Source organism: Oncorhynchus mykiss, chromosome 11, assembly GCF_057628025.1.
Source record: "Oncorhynchus mykiss isolate SJ-2025 chromosome 11, ASM5762802v1, whole genome shotgun sequence".
Classification (NCBI taxonomy): Eukaryota; Metazoa; Chordata; class Actinopteri; order Salmoniformes; family Salmonidae; genus Oncorhynchus; species Oncorhynchus mykiss.
Genome location: NC_143032.1, coordinates 27,455,566 through 27,481,915, shown reverse-complemented (window position 1 = coordinate 27,481,915; position 26,350 = coordinate 27,455,566). Strand labels below are relative to the sequence as shown.

The 26,350-nt window shown below is 45.8% G+C and overlaps 1 protein-coding gene across 2 annotated transcripts in view; it reads left to right on the top strand.

Moving 5' to 3' along the window:
• mpp7a (MAGUK p55 scaffold protein 7a) overlaps positions 1-26,350 on the top strand; it is a 304,718-nt gene that overhangs the window by 50,626 nt on the left and 227,742 nt on the right. For both annotated transcript variants that reach the window (XM_036935252.2, XM_036935250.2), the window contains exon 2: positions 18,112-18,206. The gene's annotated coding sequence lies outside the window, so the exon portion shown is untranslated. The remainder of the gene's footprint in view (positions 1-18,111; positions 18,207-26,350) is intronic.

The window sequence follows — 26,350 nt, the reverse complement described above, 5'->3', positions numbered from 1 at the left end:
GTCCATGAGTCTAAATATTCCTGTTACATTGCACAACCTTCAATGTTATGTCATAATTACGTAAAATTCTGGCAAATTAGTTAGCAAAGAGACAGGCGGCCCAAACTGTTGCATATTCCCTGATTCTGCGTGCAATGAACGCAAGAGAAGTTACACAATTTCACTTGGTTAATATTGCCATCTAACCTGGATTACTTTTAGCTAAATATGCAGGTTTAAAAATATAGACTTGTGTATTGATTTTAAGAAAGGCATTGATGTTTATGTTTAAGTACACATTAGAGCAACGACAGTCGTTGATTGATTGTTTTTTATAAGATACGTTTAATGCTAGTTAGCAACTTACCTTGGTTTACTGCATTCGCGTAACAGGCAGGCTCCTCGTGAGGCTGGTGGTTAGAGTGTTGGACTAGTTAACTGTAAGGTTGCAAGATTGGATCCCCCGAGCTGACAAGGTAAAAATATGTCGTTCTGCCTCGTTCCTAGGCCGTCATTGAAAATAAGAATGTGTTCTTAACTTACTTGCCTAGTTAAATAAAGATTAAATAAAGGTGTAAAAAAACAACAACAAAAATCTGGCAAAAACGATTTCCGATTGTTATGAAAACTTGCAAAAGGCCCTAATTAATCGGCCATTCCGATTAATCGGTCGACCTCTATTCTGGATACAACACCATGAAAAGAATGCTATTCATATTCGTGATTATGTATTTCTGTATAATACAGATCAGGGACCCATGATGTAATTCCGTAACCGTAAAACCGTTACCGGTTGTAAATCCACTTAATTTCCTGTCGTTCAATAACCAACATAGATGGCACCATGAGTTTGTATACATGTCATAGCTGACACTCCATTCTTTCCTCAGACATCTTTGAATCTTAATTCAGAGCAGATATTTAACAGCGGTTTTGGAAACGGTGGACACATAACTATTATTCTGGTACTAAACGTGGTATCTGCACAGTTCTTCAAGTAAATGTGTTTTTGTGAAATGTTCTGTGTAAAAAGTAGTCCTCATGTTTAGAGTTGTATGGTTTTGTTAACTTTGAAGTCAATGGTTTTTTTGTTTGACATGCAGTACCAGTCAAAAGTTTGGACACAACTACTCATTCCAGGGTTTTTCTTTATTTTTACTATTGTAGAATTTTGTACATTGTAGAATAATAGTTAATACATCAACGCTATGGAATGACACATGGAATCATGTAGTAATCAAAATAAGTTTAATACAAATGAAAATATATGTTATATTTGAGATTCTTCAAAGTAGCCACCCTTTTGCCTTGATGACAGCTTTGCACACTCTTGGCATTCTCTCAACCATCTTCGTGAGGTAGTCACCTGGAATGAATTTCAATCTACAGGTGTGCATTGTTAAAAGTTAATTTGTGGAATTTCTTTCCTTCTTAATGCGTTTGAGCCAATCAGTTTTGTTGTGACAAGATAGGGGTGGTATAAAGATCATAGCCCTATTTGGTAAAAGACCAAGTCCATATTATGGCAAGAACAGCTCATAGAAGCAAAGAGAAACGATGTTCCGTCATTATTTTAAGACATGGTCAGTCAGTCAATGCGGAAAATTTCAGCAACGTTGAAGGTTTCTTCATGTGCAGTCACAAAAAAACATCAAGGGCGATGATGAAACTGACTAATGAGGACCAATACAGGAAAGGAAGACCCAGAGTTACCTATGCTGCAGAGGATACGTCCATTAGTTACCAGCCTCAGAAAATGCAGCCCAAATAAATGCTTCACTGTAAGAGACACATCTCAACATCAACTGTTTTGAGGAGACTGTATGAATCAGGCCTTCATGGTCGAATTGCTGCTAAGAAACCACTACTAAAGGACACCAATACAAAGGCCTGATGTAGAAAATTGTAAAAATTAAGAAAAACCCTTGAATAAGTAGGTGTCCAAACTTTTGGCTGGTACTGCTGGCCTACATTTTAATGTGAAAAATCGGAGTCATAGCCTAATAACGTTACCGTGGAATTGCGCCAAAGCAACAAGAAAATGCTGCTCTGCCTGCAGGTCATTTTATTGAAAATTCCACAGAAGCCTACGTACCTGTTATCACACACAGTTAATGTGATGCAATGTGGCTTCTTGTCTGATCTTGCATAGACGCTTGGAATTTCAACTACCACCACATTATCCTCAGCTTTTTCTTTCTCAATTGAGTTGTTCCATGTTATTTAAGCAAGCCATGACACCCATCTCAGATTGTTCTGAAATCGTTTATTAGAAATAAGTTCAATTGGCATTCCTGAAATGTTACCCTGTTGAAAATGTGTTTAATCTCAGAGAAATTAAGCTAATTGATTGCACCCAAATTGGCCATTTCAATTAATATTGTACCCAACATCCAATTTGGAGTAAACTTCTTCCTACTAATGAGTAAGTCATGAAGAATCCCCCCAAAATTGTCTTAAGCCACCCATGGACCCCCGCACCCCATGCCAATCCAACCCCAACAAGCTGTATACAGGATCAGTAGTATGAAGCTGCGGCTTGGAATATTGCTTCTCCATACTATGTTATGTATTCCCTGTGAATCTGGTATTGCCCCCCCCCCATTCATATAAATTATTCATTGTAATCACTTGCATTATTTACCATAAAGTAGTATGGAAGTACCATGTTTTGACCACTAATGTCACTGTTTCTGCTATACCACCAGTCTTTTATCCATTTTGCTGGTCACTTGTGTATATTACATAGATCACAGCATTTCCTTTGCAACTTTGAGTAGATCACCTATAGATTTTGCTCCTGATGAAAATAAATTGTGTGGTCATCCTCACAATTCAAGCCAGTCCTCCATGAAAGCAAATCAGTTTGTCTTTTTTTTACGCTTAATCTCTGACAGGTTTAACCTTCTCCCACCTCGCTCAGCCCTCTAGGGTTTCACCTGCTGAGTCAGAACCAGGGATTCTCACTACTATCACCGTGCTTAGCTCCGTTTAGCTGTGCTCTGCCCCTCAGTGCAACCCGACGCTAAAACTCAGGCTCTAAAAACAGCCGACGGCCTCATTGCACAAAGTGTTAATGTCGCATCTCTTTCTCTCCAGCCCTTCAGCAAGAGCAGGACCAGAGCCTATAATTGGAGGGTGCTAACTGGGGCCTTATTACGTATAGGGAAGCATTATTACGGCAGGGCGCTTTTAGAGGGCTTATTGTCCCCTTTAGCAAAGTTAGAAATCCAATGAAAAAGCACTGGAAAGCCAAGGGAAAGTTCAGTATTGTTATGAGAAACACCAGAAGAAATACCCTGGCCTTACAGCTTGACCTTGAGGCTAGGCTGGGGGGAGGTAACACACTGAGACTACCTTTGAGCAGAGACTTATTTGTCCTGGTCAAAAGTAGTGCACTATAGAGGGAATTTGGTGCCATTTGGGACAGCGATGCGGAGTCGTTGGGTGGAAAGGGGCTGGTTCAGTGGCTGGCTAGGGAGTAGGTAGACCAGACTTGATTGATGTGGAAGACCACACACACACACACACACACACGCATATATACACATGCAAGCAGGTTTAACCAGGCTACCTAGAAGCCCACTGCAGCCAAACCGGTTCGCCAACTGATTAGGATTGTCTACTCCTAATCATCTGCTTTTTGGTATATTTGTGCATGATCTTCATTGGGGTTAATTAATCTTTGGGAGTGTACTGTAGTACTGGTCTACTTGTTTGTTAGTTTGCTGGTATGTTTGCTGTTCCTGGCAGTAGGCTAATATTGAACTTTGGGGTGGGGGATTGGGCTACTTGGGAGTGGTTCAGGCTTTTGCATATCAGATTCTGGGCCTCCTTTTGAGTGTGTTATTAAAGTTCAGGGAAAAGTCAATGTGTGCATGCTAGCCTATCGTTTACGGTGTGCTAGGAAACGGACACATTCGGTGAGAAATTACAATCCTTGACTCCTTGCTCTTTGCAGTCAGGCATTGATAAAAATGGAAACTGTGACAGTAATAAAGTAATATTGGACAGCAAAGGGAATTATTCAGATCATAGGCCAAGGACAGAATGTCTGCATCCAAATAGCTCCCCATTTTCCATATAGTGCACTACCTTTGACCAGGACCCAAAGAGCTCTGGTCAAAAGTAGTGCACTGTAGAGGGAATAGGGTGCCATTTGGGATGCAAACAGAAACGCACATTCCCATGGTCATCATGATGTTAAACAGTTTTTCACCCTTCCTTACCTTTCCCCCCCTATTAATTTAATCTCAAACAATTCTCCTTGAACAGTTTTATGTCCTCCATTGGGGTTTACCATAGTTTCTGAGAAACTGGCTTCTCCCTTTTGGGGCTGTGTGTCAGAGTATTGAGGATGCTCAATGGCTTGGAAACTTCCTGGTAGCATAAATAACAGTTTGTGGCTTTCGAGCCGTCCTCTGGCTAATTTAGATCCAGGCTATAGCAGTGACAGACCGTGGGCTTTGGTCCCATTTGACTTTCAGTATATGAATTGTTCATGTAATCCATGGGTGTTATGGTACTTTTATGTTGCTATGGTCCTCGAGGAAAGAGAAGATTTAAACTCTGTCTGGAAAAGAGGGGGGGGGGGCTATGCTCTCATAGACTCATATTCATATCGGTTGAATGTATTCAGTTGTGCAACTGACTAGGAACACTACATGACCAAAAGTATGTGGACACCTGCTCGTCTAACATCTCATTCCAAAATTATGGACATTAATATGGAGTTGGTCCCCCCTTGTGGGATGGCTTTCCACTAGATGTTGGAACATTGCTGCGGGGACTTGCTTCTATTCAGCCACACAAGCATTAGAGCACTGATGATGGGCGATTAGGCCTGGCTCGCAGTCGGCATTCCAATTCATCCCAAAGGTGTTTGATGGGGTTGAGGTCAGGGTCTGTGCAGGCCAGTCAAGTTCTTCCACACCGATCGCGACAAACCATTTCTGTTTAGACCTCGCTTTGTGCATGGGAAGTTGTCATGCTGAAACAGGAAAGGGCCTTCCCCAAACTGTTGCCACAGAGTTGGAAGCACAGAATAATCTAGAAAGTCATTGTATGCTGTAGCGGTAAGATTTCCCTTCACTGGATTAAGATTTCCCTTCTCGGCGGTCCCGTTCTGTGAGCTTGTGTGGCCTACCACTTCGCGCATTGTTACTCCTAGACGTTTCCACTTCACAATAGCAGCACTTACAGATGACTGGGCAGCTCTAGCAAGGCAGAAAGTTGACGAACTGACATGTGGGAAAAGTGGCATCCTATGACGGTGCCACGTTGAAAGTCACCGAGCTCTTCTGTAAGGCCATTCTACTGCCAATGTTTGTCTATGGAGATTGCATGGCTGTGTGCTCAATTTTATACACCTGTTAGCAATGGGTGTGGCTGAAATGGCCTAATCCACTAATTTGAAGAGGGAGTCAACATACTTTTGTATATATAGTGTATTCCCTTTCCATATGTTGGCTTGGTAAATGACCAGGGTGTGGCATGCATGGGTGACAGTTTGTTGCTATGGTTGTTATGGTCATTGAGAAAAGGGAAGTCGTAGTTATTTTAAGTTTCTCTGGAGTTGGAGGAAGGTCTCAGTCGCTCTTCTTCTCTGGATCAGTTGGTGTTATGTTGTTGTTACGGCTCTTCAGAAAGGGAAATTGTAGTTCAAGCTTCCCAATACAGAGATCTCAAACTGTCTCAAACTGTCCTCTGGGTGCATAATTCATCATGTGTTCTGTATTAAACCTTTGTGTGCGGTTGGGCTCAAAAGGTAGGGATTCCTTTTCCCATTAAAGGTAATCAATTATCTGAACACTGTCACTGTGTGGGATGGTTCTGTCTTATCCTCATTGAAAACCATTAAAGGTCATCCATCCATGGTAAAGAACTGGGCCTACTGCCTAGCTTTCCTCCAAATAGCTTTCTGACTTGGCTGGCTTACGTCATATGATCCGGGTGAAGTCTGCTGGAAATTACCTGAGTTTCCATCTGAGCCACCTGTTAGAAAAACATTGAGGGAACAACAAAGAGAGAGCGATTGACTGAAGAAGTGCCATAACATTTTGACAGTTTTATTTCTCTGAGTAGACTTTGACTGGCAGACAGACTCCAGTAACTGCCACAATGTTTGCATGGGCCACTTTCACCCAGCTTATCAAACAACTAGGCCTATCTATCTGTTTGTCATTGCTAAGAAGCTTAACGGCTGGATTAGTTGAAGCTACAAGTAGCCTGGTATTTGGTGGAACAATAAGAGACCCAAGAGGGGGCGGCCTTGTAATCCTGTCTACTTTAAAACCAAAATAAAGCTACTGATTGTTCTTTGAGAATGGTCCTAAAAGATGCATCATGCGTGGTCACAGACAGGCAATAGTTGTCTCTCTTTGTCTGAGCTGTTTGAACACCTGCATGGCTGGCAGGTATACTTCTGGCTGCCCTGGCTGGCAGGTATACTTCTGGCTCTCCTCGCTGGCAGGTATACTTTTGGCTGGCAGGTATACTTTTGGCTGGCAGGTATACTTTTGGCTGGCAGGTATACTTTTGGCTGGCAGGTATACTTTTGGCTGGCAGGTATAATTTTGGCTGGCAGGTATACTTTTGGCTGGCAGGTATACTTCTGGCTGCCCTCGCTGGCAGGTATACTTCTGGCTGTCCACGCTGGCAGGTATACTTATGGCTGGCAGGTACACTTATGGCTGGCAGGTACACTAATGGCTGGCAGGTATACTTCTGGCTGGCAGTTATACTTCTGGCTGCCCTTGCTGGCAGGTATACTTCTGGCTGCCCTCGCTGGCAGGTATACTTCTGGCTGTCCTCGCTGGCAGGTATACTTCTGGCTGTCCTCGCTGGCAGGTATACTTCTGGCTGGCAGGTATACTTCTGGCTGGCAGGTATACTTCTGGCTGCCCTCGCTGGCAGGTATACTTCTGGCTGGCAGGTATACTTCTGGCTGGCAGGTATACTTCTGGCTGGCAGGTATACTTCTGGCTGCCCTGGCTGGCAGGTATACTTCTGGCTGCCCTGGCTGGCAGGTATACTTCTGGCTGGCCTGGCTGGCAGGTATACTTCTGGCTGCCCTGGCTGGCAGGTATACTTCTGGCTGCCCTGGCTGGCAGGTTTACTACTGGCTGGCCTGGCTGGCAGGTATACTACTGTCTGTCCTCGCTGGCAGGTATACTACTGTCTGTCCTCGCTGGCAGGTATACTTCTGGCTGGCCTGACTGGCAGGTTTACTACTGGCTGGCAGGTTTACGACTGGCTGGCCTGGCTGGCAGGTATACTACTGGCTGGCAGGTTTACTACTGGCTGGCCTTACTGGCAGGTATACTTCTGGCTGTCTTTACTGGCAGGTATACTTCTGGCTGTCCTGACTGGCAGGTATACTTCTGGCTGTCCTGACTGGCAGGTATACTTCTGGCTGTCCTGACTGGCAGGTATATTTCTGGCTGTCCTGACTGGCAGGTTTACTACTGGCTGTCCTGGCTTTCAGGTTTACTACTGGCTGTCCTGGCTGTCAGGTTTACTACTGGCTGTCCTGGCTGTCAGGTTTACTACTGGCTGGCCTGGCTGGCAGGTTTACTACTGGCTGGCCTGGCTGGCAGGTTTACTACTGGCTGGCCTGGCTGGCAGGTTTACTACTGGCTGCCCTGGAGGGGAAAGATGACTTGGGCCTACACACAGGAGCTGACAAAAATAAGAGCCACTAAAGAGAGAAAGAAAGTAATGTCACTCTGCTCTTTGTTTGCTCACTGTTTGATGTGAGCAATAAGTGGTGATCTTACCAAAACTAACATGGTCTTGTTCAGATGAGTGAACTGTCTTGATCCCTTCCTCACCAGCTGCTACACTAGTGGCTCCACCACAGATGTGTATCTTCTTCGGGTGGTCATGTGTGCCTTTGTGTGCAACCAGACTTGGTGGCCCAAGCTGATCCTTACCCTCTCCATCGCCTTTTGGGCCATTGTTACTGATGGGTTCCGAGCGGGGTAACTGTCTTGGCTCAGTTACCCCCCTCGGTGGGGCTCCCCTTCCCCAGAGGAAGTGTCTGTTCTTGGGTTAGCTTACAGGGTTTGGCTGACTGGGCCTAGGAGTCACCCAATGTTTATGCACCTTTTATCACATGCCAGTGGACACATGATCATGCATGGTCTGTTGTGATGGGCTAGATAGTAGTACTTCTCTCTCCCTCGCTAGCTCTTCCTCCGCCGCTCCCCCCTCTCACTTTCCCGTCGTTCTCGCTCCCTTGTTCTCTTTCTCTCCCTCGTTCTTGCGCTCGCTCGCTCTCTCTTCGCTCGCTCGCCCTCTCTCTCCGCTCGCTCGCCCTCTCTCTCCCTCGCTCGCCCTCTCCCTCGCTCGCCCTCTCTCTCCCTCGCTCACCCTCTCCCTCCCTCGCTCGCCCTCTCCCTCCCTCGCTCGCCCTCTCCCTCACTCGCTCGCCCTCTCCCTCCCTCGCTCGCCCTCTCCCTCATTCGCTCACCCTCTCCCTCCCTCGCTCGCCCTCTCTCTCTCTCCCTCGCTCGCCCTCTCTCTCTCCCTCGCTCGCCCTCTCTCTCTCCCTCGCTCGCCCTCTCTCTCTCCCTCGCTCGCCCTCTCTCTCTCTCCCTCGCTCGCCCTCTCTCTCCCTCGCCCTCTCTCTCCCTCGCCCTCTCTCTCCCTCGCCCTCTCTCTCTCCCTCGCCCTCTCTCTCTCCCTCGCCCTCTCTCTCCCTCGCCCTCTCTCTCCCTCGCCCTCTCTCTCCCTCTCTCTCTCTCCCTCGCCCTCCCTCGCTCGCCCGCTCTCTCTCTCTCCCTCGCTCGCCCGCTCTCTCTCTCTCCCTCGCTCGCTTGCTCTCTCTCTCGCTCGCTCGCTCTCTCTCTCTCCCTCGCTCGCTTGCTCTCTCTCTCTCCCTCGCTCGCCCGCTCTCTCTCTCTCCCTCGCTCGCCCGCTCTCTCTCTCCCTCGCTCGCCCTCTCTCTCTCCCTCGCTCGCCCTCTCTCTCTCCCTCGCTCGCCCTCTCTCTCTCCCTCGCTCGCCCTCTCTCTCTCCCTCGCTCGCCCTCTCTCTCTCTCCCTCGCCCTCTCTCTCTCTCCCTCGCCCTCTCTCTCTCCCTCGCCCTCTCTCTCTCCCTCGCCCTCTCTCTCCCTCGCCCTCTCTCTCCCTCGCCCTCTCTCTCCCTCGCCCTCTCTCTCCCTCGCCCTCTCTCTCCCTCTCTCTCTCTCCCTCGCCCTCCCTCGCTCGCCCGCTCTCCCTCGCTCTCCCTCGCTCGCCCGCTCTCTCTCTCTCTCCCTCGCTCGCCCGCTCTCTCTCTCCCTCGCTCGCTTGCTCTCTCTCTCTCCCTCACTCGCCCGCTCTCTCTCTCTCCCTCGCTCGCCCGCTCTCTCTCTCTCTCTCTCTCTCTCCCTCGCTCGCCCGCTCTCCCTCGCTCGCCTTCTCTCTCCCTCGCTCGCCCTCTCTCTCCCTCGCTCGCCCTCTCTCTCCCTCGCTCGCCCTCTCTCTCCCTCGCTCGCCCTCTCTCTCCCTCGCTCGCCCTCTCTCCCTCGCTCGCCCTCTCTCCCTCGCTCGCCCTCTCTCCCTCGCTCGCCCTCTCTCCCTCGCTCGCCCTCTCTCTCCCTTGCTCGCCCTCTCTCTCTCTCTCCCTCGCTCGCCCTCTCTCTCTCTCGCTCGCTCGCCCTCTCTCTCTCTCGCTCGCTCGCCCTCTCTCTCTCTCCCTCGCTCGCCCTCTCCCTCCCTCGCTCGCCCTCTCCCTCCCTCGCCCTCTCTCTCTCCCTCGCTCGCCCTCTCTCTCTCTCCCTCGCTCGCCCTCTCTCTCCCTCGCTCGCCCTCTCTCTCTCTCCCTCGCTCGCCCTCTCTCTCTCCCTCGCTCGCCCTCTCTCTCTCTCCCTCGCTCGCCCTCTCTCTCTCTCCCTCGCTCGCCCTCTCTCTCTCTCTCCCTCGCTCGCCCTCTCTCTCTCTCTCCCTCGCTCGCCCTCTCTCTCTCTCTCTCTCTCTCCCTCGCTCGCCCTCTCTCTCCCTCGCCCTCTCTCTCCCTCGCCCTCTCTCTCCCTCGCCCTCTCTCTCCCTCGCCCTCTCTCTCCCTCGCCCTCTCTCTCCCTCGCCCTCTCTCTCCCTCGCCCTCTCTCTCCCTCGCCCTCTCTCTCCCTCGCCCTCTCTCTCCCTCGCCCTCTCTCTCCCTCTCTCTCTCCCTCGCCCTCCCTCGCTCGCCCGCTCTCTCTCGCCCTCCCTCGCTCGCCCGCTCTCTCTCTCTCCCTCGCTCGCCCGCTCTCTCTCTCTCCCTCGCTCGCCCGCTCTCTCTCTCTCCCTCGCTCGCTTGCTCTCTCTCTCCATCACTCGCCCGCTCTCTCTCTCTCCCTCGCTCGCCCGCTCTCTCTCTCTCTCTCTCTCTCCCTCGCTCGCCCGCTCTCCCTCGCTCGCCTTCTCTCTCCCTCGCTCGCCCTCTCTCTCTCCCTCCCTCGCCCTCTCTCTCTCTCCCTCGCCCTCTCTCTCTCCCTCGCCCTCTCTCTCTCCCTCGCCCTCTCTCTCCCTCGCCCTCCCTCGCTCGCCCGCTCTCTCTCGCCCTCCCTCGCTCGCCCGCTCTCTCTCTCTCCCTCGCTCGCCCGCTCTCTCTCTCCCTCGCTCGCTTGCTCTCTCTCTCTCCCTCACTCGCCCGCTCTCTCTCTCTCCCTCGCTCGCCCGCTCTCTCTCTCTCTCTCTCTCTCTCTCCCTCGCTCGCCCGCTCTCCCTCGCTCGCCTTCTCTCTCCCTCGCTCGCCCTCTCTCTCCCTCGCTCGCCCTCTCTCTCCCTCGCTCGCCCTCTCTCTCCCTCGCTCGCCCTCTCTCCCTCGCTCGCCCTCTCTCCCTCGCTCGCCCTCTCTCCCTCGCTCGCCCTCTCTCCCTCGCTCGCCCTCTCTCTCCCTCGCTCGCCTTCTCTCTCCCTCGCTCGCCCTCTCTCTCTCCCTCCCTCGCCCTCTCTCTCTCTCCCTCGCCCTCTCTCTCTCCCTCGCCCTCTCTCTCTCCCTCGCCCTCTCTCTCCCTCGCCCTCTCTCTCCCTCTCTCTCTCTCCCTCGCCCTCTCTCCCTCGCTCGCCCTCTCTCTCTCTCTCCCTCGCCCTCTCTCTCTCTCTCCCTCGCTCGCCCTCTCTTTCTCTCTCTCCCTCTCTCTCTCTCTCCCTCGCTCGCCCTCTCTCTCTCTCGCTCGCCCTCTCTCTCTCTCTCTCTCTCCCTCGCTCGCCCTCTCTCTCTCTCTCCCTCGCTCGCCCTCTCTCTCTCTCTCCCTCGCTCGCCCTCTCTTTCTCTCTCTCTCTCTCTCCCTCGCTCTCTCTCTCTCCCTCGCTCGCCCTCTCTCTCTCTCTCCCTCGCTCGCCCTCTCTCTCTCTCTCCCTCGCTCGCCCTCTCTCTCTCTCTCCCTCGCTCGCCCTCTCTCTCTCGCTGTTTCCATAAAACGTACACCACTGTTCAAAAGTTTGGGGTCATTTAGAAATGTCCTTGTTTTTGAAAGAAAAGCACTTTTTTTGTCCATTAAAATAACATCATTGATCAGAAATACAGTGTAGACATGGTTAATGTTGTAAATGACTATTGTAGATGGAAACGGCAGATTATTAATGGAATATTTACATGGGTGTACAGAGGCCCCTGATCAGCAACCATCACTCCTGTGTTCCAATGGCACACAACGTGCCATTGGAACACAGGAGTGATGGTTGCTGATCAGGGGCCTCTGTACACCCATGTAAATATTCCATGTTAGCTAAACCAAGTTGTACACCCATGTAAATATTCCATGTTAGCTAAACCAAGTTTATCCAAGTATATACAAAAAATATGTGTGATTGGATGCAGACAATTACATTAATGGACGCTACAATCTATCTGCACTTTTAAAGCTGATCTACCCCCTAAGAAAAAAAATATTCTTTTTTTTTGGTTCCTTTAGTGTAGACCTAGCTCTGTTGGTGACAGCAGGACAAGGTAATCTGCGTAGAGCAGGAGTTTGACCTCATCTTTTAGGGTGAGTCCAGGGGCTGCAGATCAGTCCAACAACACTGCTGGTTCGTTGATGTAGATGTTAAACAGGGTTGGACTTAAACTACACCCATGTCTCACCCCTTGCCCTTCTGCAAAAAAAAACTTTGGTATTTTATTGTTCAGTTTAAAGTACATGTGTAAATATATTTTATGTCGTATACTTTACCCCCAATACCGCTTTGGAGGGTTTTGTAATACAATCAATCCATCGTATAATCCATCTCTTCTCTCTCTCTCTCTCTCCTCTCTCTCCTCTCTCTCGCTCTCTCGCTCTCTCTCTCGCTCTCCCTTCTCTTCTCTCCCTCCTCTCTCTAAAATTAAGTTTGCTTTATTGGCATGAAATACAATTTGTAGATATTGCCAAAGCAGTATAATGGTACATCATTTCAGTGAATACAGTACAATTACAATGAGGTTAATGAAATAATAATAGGACATGTGATCATGCACACAGTACAACATTGCTGCTGTGGTATTGTGTAATCTTTGGTCAATTTGAAAATATAATGAACAAAAATATAAACTCAACATGCATGTATTTCAAGGTTTTACTGAGCGACTGTTCATATGAGGAAATCGGTTAACTGAAATTAATTCGTTAGGCCCTCTTCTATGGATTTCACATGAATAGGCAGGGGTACAGCCATGGGTGGACCTTGTAGGGCAGAGGCCCACCCACTGACCCACTGGGGAGCCAGGCCCAGCTAATCAGAATGAGTTTTTCCCCACAGACAGAAATACTCCTCAGCCCCCCCCCCCCCCCCCCCCATTCTCTGTAATGATGTTGGAGGCAACTTATGGTAGAGAAATTAACATGACATGTTCTGGCAACAGCTCTGGTGGGCATTCCTGCAGTCAGCATGCCAATTTCACGCTCCCTCAACACTTGAGACATCTGTAGAATTGTGTTGTGTGACAAAACGGCACATTTAAAGTCACCTTGTATTGTCCCCAGTCACAAGGTGCACCTGTGTAATGATCATGCTGTTTAATCAGCTTTTGATTGGCAATTGAGAAATGCTTATTAACAGGGATGTAAACAAATTTGTGCACAACATTTGAGAAAAATAAGCTTTTTGTGCGTATGGAGAACTTGAGGGATTTTTTTATTTCTGCTGATGAAACCTACACTTTAGATGTTTATTTTTTGTTCAGTGTAAAAATAAGATTATAAAATGTAGCAGTATGCTCTGAAAGCTGTCCTTCAAACAGCCTTTTCAATTATGCATATATTAATGGTCTAACCCTCCCTCCTCCCTCCCACAGAGACTGATTTTACTGACTGCAGCTCCCTTGACTTGACCTAGCAAACACTGGCTGACTAGTTGATTGACTTGTCTGACTGAGGACATTGTTCTGCACCGATTCCGCTTGTGTTTCTCTGTTGCTCATGAAGAAAAACAAGATTTCAGTCTTGGGGGACAGTTACTGATGTTTGTCTCCCATAAGATACCATAGGTGCAAGCCAGTATCACTTCCTCATAAGTCAGAATGAATAAAACATTTTACATCTAGCTAAGGTACAGTGTTTTTCAAGTAAAAAAATGTGCAACGTGTTGTTTTATGTAAACAAAGTCAGATTCGCTGCGGTAAGATTGGATGGAGCACAATCACTGCAGCTGTGAGTCCTGTGTTAGTGAGCATTGTCAAAATCAAAACCCAACCCTCTATTAGCCCAAGTCATGACGAACTCAATTACAAAACTCAGTTTTGGACAAGATTGACTTTATTACCAAAATTGTAGTAAAATTTGACACTACAATAAATGTTTCTGACTAATATTGATGCCACATAGAAAATGTCCTATCAGAGAAGTTGTTTATTGCCATCAGTTGTGCTTTAAAGTTAACCCATCCTTCTCTACTCAGTTTGGGGCATTGTTTAGGTAAGCCACAACTACTGGTAGCTTAAGGTAAATTCACACTACTACTAAATCAGTCTACTTGAACAGAGCAATACTCAATCGTGAGGCATCAAAGCCAAAGGAACTGAGTAATATAAAAAAATGCTATAGATGGAAGGAAAGTAAGTTTAGAAACCTACCAAAAGACAATTGGGCAACCACATATTCAATCCCTTTTAGACAATTTCCAGGACAAAACGTTCCACTGTAATAGTGAAGGTGTAAACTTGGCAGTAGAAAACCTAAACACTATATTTGGCCTCCCTGTCAAATCTGAACATTTCAAGCCGACAAAGAAAATTAACAACAGTGACAAACTGTTTTATGAGGAATGCAAAAATGAATGTAATTGAAGAATCCATAGAATCTAACCACTTCTGGGAAAATTGGAAAACACTAAACAAACAACAACATGAAGAGTTATCTATCCAAATCGGATAGATGGATAAACCACTTCTCCAATCCTTTTGGCTCTATGACAAAGAACAAACAGCAAAAATATCTACATTGTCAATTACCAATCATAGAATCAGCTGTTAAAGGCTACCAGAACCCACTGTATTCTCCAATTACATTGAACTTCATGACAACTTACAAACCCTCCAACCCTGTGGTGTTGATGGTATATGACATTAAATGATCAAATATACAGACCACAAATTCCAATTGGCCATATTAACCTCTTTAATCATCCTCAGCTTTGGGATCTTCCCCAATTTTTGGAACCAAGGACTAATCACCCCAATCCACAAAAGTAGGGACAAATTTGACCCCAACAACTATATGTTTCAATAGCATCCTTGGGAAAATCCTCTGCATTATCATTAACAGCAGACTCGTACATTTCCCCAGTGAAAACAAGGTACTGAGCAAATGACAAATTGGCTTTTTACCAAATTACCATGCGACAGTCCACATATTCACCCTGCACACCCTAATTGACAAACAAACAAACCAAAGCAAAGTCATTGTTGATTTCAAAAAAGCTTTTACCTTAATTTGGTATGAGTGTCTGCTATTCAAATTGGAAAGTGGTGTTGGGGGGAAAACCTAAGACATTATTAAAATGTACACAAACAACAAATGTACGGTTAAAATTGGCAAAAAAACACGCACATTTCTTCCCACAGAGATAGGGATGCTGCTTGAGCCCCACCCTCTTCAACATATATATCAACGAATTTGCGGGGACACTAGAACAGTCTGCAGCACCCGGCCTCACCCCACTAGAATCTGAAGTCATGTCTACTGTTTGCTGATGATCTGGTGCTTCTGTCCCCAACAATGTAGTGCCTACAGCAGCACCTAGATCTTCTGCACAGATTCTGTCAGAGACAAGGCAAGAAGGCCCTTCTACGGCATCAAAAGGAACATAACATGGCAAATAATACTTGAATCAGTTATAGAATCCATTGTCCTTTATGGTTGTGAGGTCTGGGGTCTGCTCACCAAACAAGAATTCACACAATGGGACAAACACCAAATTCTGCAAAAACATCCTCTGTGTACCAAATAAAACGCCAAATAATGCATACAGAGCAGAATTAGGCAGATTCCTGCTAATGATTTTAAATCCAGAAAATTCTGCAACCACCTAAAAGGAAGCGATTCCCAAACCTTCCATAACAAAGCCATCACCTACGGAGAAATTAACCTGGAGAAGAGCCCCCTAAGCAAGCTGGTCCTGGGGCTCTGTTCACAAACACAAACAGAGCACTAGGACAGCAACACAATTAGACCCAAACATATAATGAGAAAATACAAATCTAATTGCTTGACACATTGGAATGAATTGTCCAAAAAACTGAGCCAGCTGGAATGCTATTTGATCCTAAACGGAGAGTACACAGTAGCAGAATACCTGACCACTGTCACTGACCCAAAATTAAGGAAAGCTTTGACTATGTACAGACTCAGTGAGCATAGCCTTGCTATTGAGAGAAGCCGTCGTAGGCAGACCTGGCTCTCAAGAGAAGACAGGCTATGTGCACATTGCCCACAACACAAAATGAGGTGGAAATTGAGCTGCACTTCCTAACCTCCTACCAAATGTATGACCATACATTTGCCAGATTACACAGATACACAAAGAATTTGAAAACAAATCAAATGTTGATAAACTCCCATATCTAGTGTGTGAAATACCACAGTGTGCCATCACAGCAGCAGGATTTGTGTCCTGTTGCCACAAAAAAAGGGCAACACTATTGTAAGTAGAACCCATATTTCTGTTTATTTTTTTCACTATTTGCACATCGTTACAACACACACATCCATAATATGACATTGAAATGTGTCTATTCCTTTGGAACTTTGATTAATGTTTACTGTACATTTTTTGTTTATTATCTACAGTACCAGTCAAAGGTTTGGACACACCTACTCATTCCAGGGATTTTCTTTATTTCTACTATTTTCTACATTAATAGTGAAGACATCAAAACTAAGAAATAACACATATGGAATCATGTAGTAAACAAAAAAGTGTTGAACAAATCAAAATATATTTGAGATTTGAGATTCTTCAAATACCCACCCTTTGCCTTGACAGCTTTGCCCATTCTTGGCATTCTCTCTTCACTATTTTTCTACAATGTAGAAAATAGTAAAAATAAAGAAATAGCCTTGAATGAGTAGGTGTGTCCAAACTTGTAATTAAAAAAAAAAAAATACTGGTCCCCTGCGGGAAACAAACTCACAACCCTGGCATTTCAAGTGCCATGCTCTACCAACTGAGCCACACACACTGAGAGAGAGAGAGCAAGAGAGAACATGTGTGTCTCTTTCCCTGGGGGCCTGTCCTACTGACTGTCTGACCTCTTCAGGTGAGGGCAGAGGAGATGGCCACCAGTGATCCCATCCCCTGTCAAGGTTCTATTGTCATTCAAAGCAGACATTGTGAAATGAGGCAGGTTGCCGGGCAAGAAAAGGACTGAGTGAGAGAAGCAAGGGGCTGAGGAAGGGGCCCATCTTTGCTTAGCTTCTTTCCACCTAGCTGGGTGGTTAATGCCATCGAACGAATGACCAGAGATATTCATTCACTCACTCCGTAGTCTCTGAAACTTTTAGGCCACTCAACCCTCTCTCTCCCCTCACCCCTCTATCCTCCTGCTCTGTTTCCTCTTCCCCCTCTCCCCTCCTTCCTCTCTTCTCGCTCGTTCTCCTTGTTCAGTACATTCCCATGCATACAGTGCAGCTCTTTGTGGAGCTTTCACCCTTAATAGTACTGCTGGGTGAGTTGAGGTTACATTCCCCGCACTGCCGCATTTCACTGTCCCCCCCCCCCACTACATACACTTATGCGTCGGGGGTTGCCTCTCCATGGCACTGACACAATATTCAATTGAATTAATGCACAGCTGCATGGCACGGAATGAGAGACTTATCCTGGGAAACCAGGTCCTGGATGGACAACGTGGGGGTGAAAAAACACTTCAATTTATTACAAAGCTCATTAAGGAGAAAGGTTCAATCTCACTGCTAGCTAGTCCCAGACAGACGGGTCACATATCCAGGGTGGCTAAATAAAACCAAACCAGGCAGGAGAGGAGATCTCTGCTGCTTCTCTCTTCATAGACACCAATAGGAAGCTGAGTGATTTGGAGTCATAGCTTGATATTTAGCTGCCTAGCTTCTCTCATTCTGGGAAAGGCAGCACAGGTATGAGTTGTAGGGAATGTTTTTCATTTTCACTCTGGTCTAGTATACGCTGGGCTACAGCCAATGAGATATATACAGTTGAAGTCGGAAGTTTACATACAACTCAGCCAAATACATTTAAACTCAGCTTTTCACAATTCCTGACATTTAATCCGGGTAAAAATTCCCTGTCAGTTAGGATCACCACTTTATTTGAAGAATGTGAAATGTCAGAATAATAGTAGAGTGATTTATTTCAGCTTTTGTTTCTTTCATCACATTCCCAGTGGGTCAGAAGTTTACATACACTCAATTAGTATTTAGTAGCATTGCCTTTTTAAATTGACTTCAACTGTGTGTGTGTGTGTATAAATATTTATATATACACACAGTATACACCATTGGCTACTGCTCTGTATTGCTTCAATGTGCAGTCAGCCCCATCTAGTGGTGATCGGTGGAAAATACAATTGAGGATATTTTTTGAATGAGCTTTGTATGAATGGTACTTCCTCAAAGGTTTTTAGCAACTCCCCTTTCTCATTTGTATCCTGTGTGTAAAAACCTTGAATTCTATGGGTGACACTCCTTTCCCTTCTCTCTCACTCTGACAGACAGGCTCTAAGGCGGTACATTGAAGTGAAGGGGTGGAGCGTCATGAGCCTTCTGGCACACTAACTGAAGGAACCAGAGTAGCAGGTCTGATCAGGTGGGTTGCTGCTATGCTCTGTGGGTGTGAATGTCTGCCTGTTGGTGTGTCTGCTGCCCGTGTGTGTGTGTGTGTGTGTGTGTGTGTGTGTACAGGAGAGTGTGTTCTGGAAAACCCTTTATTGTGTCTGTTTATTTGTAGCTTAGTGTGTTTATCCCTTCCCGTGACTTGCTTTCTTTTGTATATAAACTCAGCATAAAAATAAAAGTCCCCTTTTCAGGACACTGTCTTTCAAAGATAATTAGTAAAAATCCAAATATCTTCACAGATCTTCATTGTAAAGGGCGTAAACACTTTCCCATGCTTGTTCAATGAACCATAAACAATTAATGAACACATGCACCTGTGGAACGGTCGTTAAGACACTAACAGCTTATAGGTCACAATTATGAAAACAAAGGACACCAAAGAGGCCTTTCTGCTGACACTGAAAAACACCAAAATAAAGATCCACAGGGTCCTTGCTCCTCTGCTTGAACGTGCCTTAGGCATGCTGCAAGGAGGCATGAGGACTGCAGATGTGGCCAGGTCAATAAATTGCAATGTCCGTACTGTGAGACGCCTAAGACAGCGATACAGGGAGACAGGACGGACATCTGATTGTCCTCGCAGTGGCAGACCACGTGTAACAACACTTGCACAGGATCGGTACATCCGAACATCACACCTGCGGGACAGGTACAGGATGGCAACAACAACTGCCCAAGTTACACCAGGAATGCACAATCCCTCCATCAGTGCTCAGACTGTCCGCAATAGGCTGGGAGAGGCTGGACTGAGGGCTTGTAGGCCTGTTGTAGGCAGGTCCTCACCAGACATCACTGGCAACAACGTCACCTATGGGCACAAATCCACCGTCGCTGGACCAGACAGGACTGGCAAAAAGTGCTCTTCATTGACGAGTTGCGGTTTTGTCTCACCATGGGTGATGGTCGGATTCGTGTTTATCATCAAAGGAATGAGCGTTACACCGAGGCCTGTACTCTGGAGCGGGATCAATTTGGAGGTGGATGGTTCGTCATGGTCTGGGGCGGTGTGTCACAGCATCATCGGACTGAGCTTGTTGTCATTGCAGGCAATCTCAACGCTGTGCGTTACAGGGAAGACATCATCCTCCCTCATGTGGTACCCTTCCTGCAGGCTCATCCTGACATGACCCTCCAGCATGACAATGCCACCAGCCTAACTGCTCGTTCTGTGCGTGATTTCCTGCAAGACAGGAATGTCAGTGTTCTGCTATGGCCAGCGAAGAGCCCGGATCTCAATCCCATTGAGCACATCTGGGACCTGTTGGATCGGAGGGTGAGGGAAATGTCCGGGAACTTGCAGGTGCATTGGTGGAAGAGTGGGGTAACATCTCACAGCAAGAACTGGCAAATCTGCTGCAGTCCATGCGGAGGAGATGCACTGCAGTACTTAATGCAGCTGGTGGCCACACCAGATACTGACTGTTACTTTTGATTTTGACCCTCCCTTTGTTCAGGGACACATTATTCCATTACAGTTAGTCACATGTCTGTGGAACTTGTTCAGTTTATGTCTCAGTTGTGGAATCTTGTTATGTTCATACAAATATTTACACATGTTAAGTTTGCTGAAAATAGACGCAGTTGACAGTGAGAGGATGTTTCTTTTAGTAAGCCTAACTGACTAAGGCTCAATCACAACAATGTGGAGTCGTACTGAAGCAGGACTTTCATTCCATAGCAGTTTGACATGTAACAGTTACATTTCATTCACTCACTCATTTTCTGTCATTTCTTGGGATTAATGATTAACCAGTAGAAGCAATAAAAATGCCAAACTACTGTTCAGAAATTGTTTATACCCAAAGTTCCATACACAGATTGGCTACATAGCCAAGCATCCATAGATATACATGTATTTTTATCCTCCCCAATAAGCAAGAAAATAGTTAGCTAGCTACCTTTATTCAGCTGCATTACATGCCAAATATCTTCAATCTCTTGCGTTAACATATTCCTCTTAACTGTACATTTTCTGCATGATTCCTGATGAAGTAATAAATACTTACGTTTGCTTCCATCCTAGTTTATTGTTTTCTTAAAGTAACTCGACAGGGTTGGGTCTCAGAGCTTCATGGGAGTTTTCAGAAACACTAGATATGAAGTCTGCATTTTGGAGGGCCAACTAGAAGTTGAATTGGGACACACTATGACTCGATGGGGCTCGTGGGATTGCACAAACCAGGGGGTATTGGGATTGAGCCTAAGTGTTTGCTGACTAACTGTTTTGAGCTCCCGAATGGTGCAGTGGTCTAAGGCACTGCATCTCAGTGCTAGAGGCGACACTACAGACACTCTGGTTCGAATCCAGGTTGTATCTCAATCGGCCGTTATTGGGCGTCCCATATGGCGGTGCACAATTGGCCCAGCGTCGTCCAGGTTTTAAATACTTCTTTCTTTACATAGTTGCTGACAACAAATTCACACAAATTATCAATGGAAATCAAATTTATCAACCCATGGAGGTCTGGATTTGGATTTAAAATGTATAAACCTATCATGCTAGCATAGAGGCTTGTCAGTATCAGAGAGGCCCTATCATGGTAGCATAGAGGCCTTGTCAGTATCAGAGAGGCCCTATCATGGTAGCATAGAGGCCTTGTCAGTATCAGAGAGGCCCTATCATGGTAGCATAGAGGCCTTGTCAGTATGAGAGAGGCCCTATCATGGCATAGAGGGCTTGTCAGTATCAGAGAGGCCCTATCATGGCATAGAGGGCTTGTCAGTATCAGAGAGGCCCTATCATGGTAGCATAGAGGCCTTGTCAGTATCAGAGAGGCCCTATCATGGTAGCATAGAGGCCTTGTCAGTATGAGAGAGGCCCTATCATGGCATAGAGGGCTTGTCAGTATCAGAGAGGCCCTATCATGGCATAGAGGGCTTGTCAGTATCAGAGAGGCCCTATCATGCTAGCATAGAGGCTTGTCAGTATCAGAGAAGCCCTATCCTGGTAGTATAGAGGCCTTGTCAGTATCAGAGAGGCCCTATCATGGTAGCATAGAGGCCTTGTCAGTATCAGAGAGGACCTATCATGGTAGCATAGAGGCCTTGTCAGTATCAGAGAGGCCCTATCATGGTAGCATAGAGGCCTTGTCAGTATCAGAGAGGCCCTATCATGGTAGCATAGAGCCCTTGTCAGTATCAGAGAGGACCTACCATGGTAGCATAGAGGCCTTGTCAGTATCGAATAGGCCCTAAAGTTAAGAGGCCCTTTTTCAGGTAGCATAGAGGCCTTTACAGATCTGTCTCTCAATTACATTTCAATTAAATTGAAGGGCTGTATTGGCATGAGAAACATATGTTTACATTACTAAAGCAAGTGAAATAAGCAATAAAAAAAGGATCAGTAAACATAACATTATACTCATAAAAGTTCCAAATAGCATTCTAGTTTGCTCAGTTTTTTTGTTAGTTTTTTCCAATGTGTCAAGTAATTATCTTTTTGTTTTCTCATGATTTGGTTGGGTCTAATTGTGTTGCTGTCCTGGGGCTCTGTGGGGTCTGTTTGTGAACAGAGCCCCAGGACCAGCTTGCTTAGGGATCTCTTTTCCAGGTTAATTTCTCTGTAGGTGATGGCTTAGTTATAGAAGGTTTGGGAATCGCTTCCTTTTAGGTGATTGTAGAATTTAACTGCTCTTTTCTGGCTTTTGATAATTAGCGGGTATCAGTCTAATTCTGCTCTGCATGCATTATTTGGTGTTCTAAGTTGTTCACGGAGGATAGTTTTGCAGAATTCCGCATGTGGTATTTGTCTCATTGTGTGAATTCTTGGTTGGTGAGCAGACCCCACAACCATAAAGGACAATGGGTTCTATAACTGATTCAAGTATTTTTAGACAGATCCTAATTGGTATGTCAAATTTTATGTTCCTTTTGATGGCATAGAAGGCCCTTCTTGCCTTGTCTCTCAGATCATTCACAGCTTTGTGGAAGTTATTTGTGGCGCTGATCGTTATTGTTTTTTTGTGTGCTCTAGGGCAACGGTGTCTAAATGGAATTTGTATTCGTGGTCCTGGCGACAGGACCTTTTTTGGAACACATTATTTCTGTCTTACTGAGATTCACTGTTAATTCCCCCGTCTGACAGAATCTGTGCAGAAGATCTAGGTGCTGCTGTAGGCCCTCCTTGGTTGGGGACAGAAACACCAGAACATCAGCAAACAGTAGACATTTGACTTCAGATTGATATATATGTTGGAGGTGGGTGTGGCTTATGCTGTGGAGTGTGTGTGTGTTTGTACATGGATTTTATAATGTCATATGTTTTTCCCCCAACACCATTTTCCCTCAGTTTGTTTTGTAGACCCTCATGCCAAATTGAGTGTAACACCGTACCCAAACCGGCCGCGCGCAAATTGATTTTGTCCCCCCACACCAAACGCGATCACGACACGCAGGTTGAAAAATCAAAACAAAATCTGAACCAATTGTATTAATTTGGGGACAGGTCGAAAAGCATTAAACATCGATGGCAATTTAGCTGGCTAGGACACTTTCCTAGTTACCAAGACGCCCAAACTCAGTTCATGTTTCAATCACCCACGTAGGTATAACCAATGAGGAGATGGCATGTGGGTAGCTGCTTCTATAAACCAATGAGGAGATGGGAGAGGCAGGACTTGCACCGCAGTCAGCGTTACAAATAGAACTTACTTTTATTTTAGCGCTTGGCAACACAGATGCTCGTTGGCGAGCACAAGCGATGCGAGTGGTGTGGTCAGCATGTAAAGCTTTTTTGAAATCAACAAAGCATGAGAAGACTTTGCCTTTGTTTTTGGTTTGTTTGTTTGTCAGTTAGGGTGTGCAGGGTGAATACGTGGTCTGTCGTACGGTAATTTGGTAAAAAGCCAATTTGACGTTTGCTCAGTACCTTGTTTTCGCTGAGGAAATGTACGAGTCTGCTGTTAATGATAATGCAGAGGATTTTCCCAAGGTTGCTGTTGACACATATCCCCCGGTAGTTATTGGGGTAAAATCTCAATCTTTGTCACTCTTTCCTTTCTTTCTTTCTCTCTCTCGATCTCAAGTTCACTCTGTAAAAGACAGACTGTCTGAAGTGTCACATGTCAAAATAATTTCATTTCCATCACTTTTTGTTGAAACAAGGCAGGAAAACATTTATTGGAGTCTTAATGCATTATAATGTGTTCATTTGTCGCATGGTGGGAAGACTGGGCTGTGCACATAATATGACCTCAACGTTCCTGGGGCAGACGCTGTGGAAAGACAGGTTTATATTTATTTATTTATTTATATATATATATATATATATATATATATATATGTATATGTATATGTATATATATATGTATATATATATATATGTATATATATGTGTATATATATGTATATATATATGTGTATATATATGTATGCAAACATAACATATCATAACATCTCTCTGTGTATATACACAGCAAGTGGCCCTGGTCTGACTCTATACTGATCCTGAGCTGTTCAAACCTTCATCTTGACCTCTTCTCAACCTGAAATCTGTTAGAAGGTGCTCTTGAGAAGGCCTGTTAGGTCAGAGGCTCAGAGGCTCCTGTGGTGCAGATATACAGTACAGTAACAGCCTGTTTAAGTGATATTGAGATCTTCTGTGAGGTATTTGATGGAGATATTCCGTAGTATTCAGACAGTTAAAAGGTGGTGAAAAGTTTTGATTGATACTGCTATTTGTACTTCAGCTCTCCTTGCATGCTAGTATATACCATAGGCTTCCAGTCATTGTGCTAGCACTAGTTAGCATTGGCTTGTGAAATGACCTAAAACTTACTTCATATTTGACACAGAGACATGAACATTCATCTGATTCTGGGGAAGTAGATAAAGGGCATCATTGCCAAAATCCTGAAGTATCCCTTTAATTTACATCCAAAAAGCAGGGATGTGCTCTTTCCATCAGACATGATAGAGTAGTACCTTCTTCGGTCATCCATTTCTTTGCTCACACACCTTGCTGCTTGCATCCCCCTCCCTCCCTCTCCCATTCTCAGGCCAGGAACACTACACAGCCAGCCCTGGGTTGAAGCTGTCTTCATTAAAGAACCCCAATCCTGCATAACCTTAACAACTGTTACCAACTAATACCGGCCTGCAGCCTCCTGGCTGGCCGCATGGCACGTCCCTCAAACACAGCTAAATCCTCTACCCTGCCCTTCCAGCTACTTCTAATAGGATGGACGTGTTTAACTATACCTGATCAGAAGGAGCTCGGGTTAGTTTAAGGGTGAGGATCTAGGGTTAGTTTTAGGGTGAGGATCTAGGGTTAGTTTTAGGGTGAGGATCTAGGGTTAGTTTTAGGGTGAGGATCTAGGGTTAGTTTTAGGGTGAGGATCTAGGGTTAGTTTTAGGGTGAGGATCTAGGGTTAGTTTTAGGGTGAGGATCTAGGGTTAGTTTTTGGGTGAGGATCTAGGGTTAGTTTTTGGGTGAGGATCTAGGGTTAGTTTTTGGGTGAGGATCTAGGGTTAGTTTTTGGGTGAGGATCTAGGGTTAGTTTTTGGGTGAGGATCTAGGGTTAGTTTTTGGGTGAGGATCTAGGGTTAGTTTTTGGGTGATGATCTGGGGTTCGTTTTTGGGTGAGGATCTGGGGTTCGTTTTTGGGTGAGGATCTGGGGTTAGTTTTTGGGTGAGGATCTAGGGTTAGTTTTGGGGTGAGGATCTAGGGTTAGTTTTGGGGTGGTGGTCTAGAGTTAGTTTTTGGGTGAGGATCTAAGGTTAGGATCTAGGGTTAGTTTTTGGGTGAGGATCTAGGGTTAGTTTTTGGGTGAGGATCTAGGGTTAGGATTTAGGGTTAGTTTTACGGTTAGGATCTAGGGTTAGTTTTAGGGTGAGGATCTAGGGTTAGTTTTAGGGTGAGGATCTAGGGTTAGTTTTAGGGTGAGGATCTAGGGTGAGGATCTAGGGTTAGTTTTAGGGTGAGGATCTAGGGTGAGGATCTAGGGTGAGGCTCTAGGGTTAGGATCTAGGGTTAGTTTTTGGGTGAGGATCTAGGGTTAGTGTTTGGGTTAGTTTTACGGTTAGGATCTAGGGTTAGTTTTAGGGTGAGGATCTAGGGTTAGGATTTAGGGTTAGTTTTACGGTTAGGATCTAGGGTTAGTTTTAGGGTGAGGATCTAGGGTTAGTTTTAGGGTGAGGATCTAGGGTTAGTTTTAGGGTGAGGATCTAGGGTGAGGATCTAGGGTGAGGATCTAGGGTTAGTTTTAGGGTGAGGATCTAGGGTGAGGATCTAGGGTTAGGATCTAGGGTTAGTTTTTGGGTGAGGATCTAGGGTTAGTGTTTGGGTTAGTTTTACGGTTAGGATCTAGGGTTAGTTTTAGGGTGAGGATCTAGGGTTAGTTTTGGCGTGGGGAGCGAGGGTTAGTTTTGGGGTGAGGATCTAGGGTTAGTTTTGGGGTGAGGATCTAGGGTTAGTTTTGGGGTGAGGATCTAGGGTTAGTTTTGGGGTGAGGATCTAGGGTTAGTTTTGGGGTGAGGATCTAGGGTTAGTTTTGGGGTGAGGATCTAGGGTTAGGTTTAGGGTGAGGATCTAGGGTTAGGTTTAGCATCTAGGGTTAGTTTTGGGGTGAGGATCTAGGGTTAGTTTTGGGGTGAGGATCTAGGGTTAGGTTTAAGGTTTTGGGGTTGGCGAAAATAAGATTTAGAATGGGACTGAATTTGGTGTCCCCACAAGGTTAGTTGTACAAGACTGTGTGTCTGATTGTCCAGTGCAGCCTGCCTAATAGGATGAGATGGAGACATTTTGGCATGCCTCTGGAGAACAGTGCAGCTGTTGAACAAAATGTACACACACACTTCTTAACCATTCAACAATGTATTTTTATATTTTCCACAAACAGCGTTTCGCTCCCGGATCCAGGAGGATTTCAGTATTAATATTTAACAAAATGTAATGTATGAGTGCACGAGAGTTTTCCGTGCCAACTGTTTAATACACTATAATTATACACCGTCCATGAAACATACTGCAGCTGTGTTGTGTGTGTATTATTACGGGGGTGTCTGGTGTCTGGTACATTTAGCTGTTCCTAGTATTGTTCCTAGTATTTTATTATTCAGTTTCTTTATTGCTTTGCTGAATGATCTTGCTGAATCATTGCCATGACTACTCCACT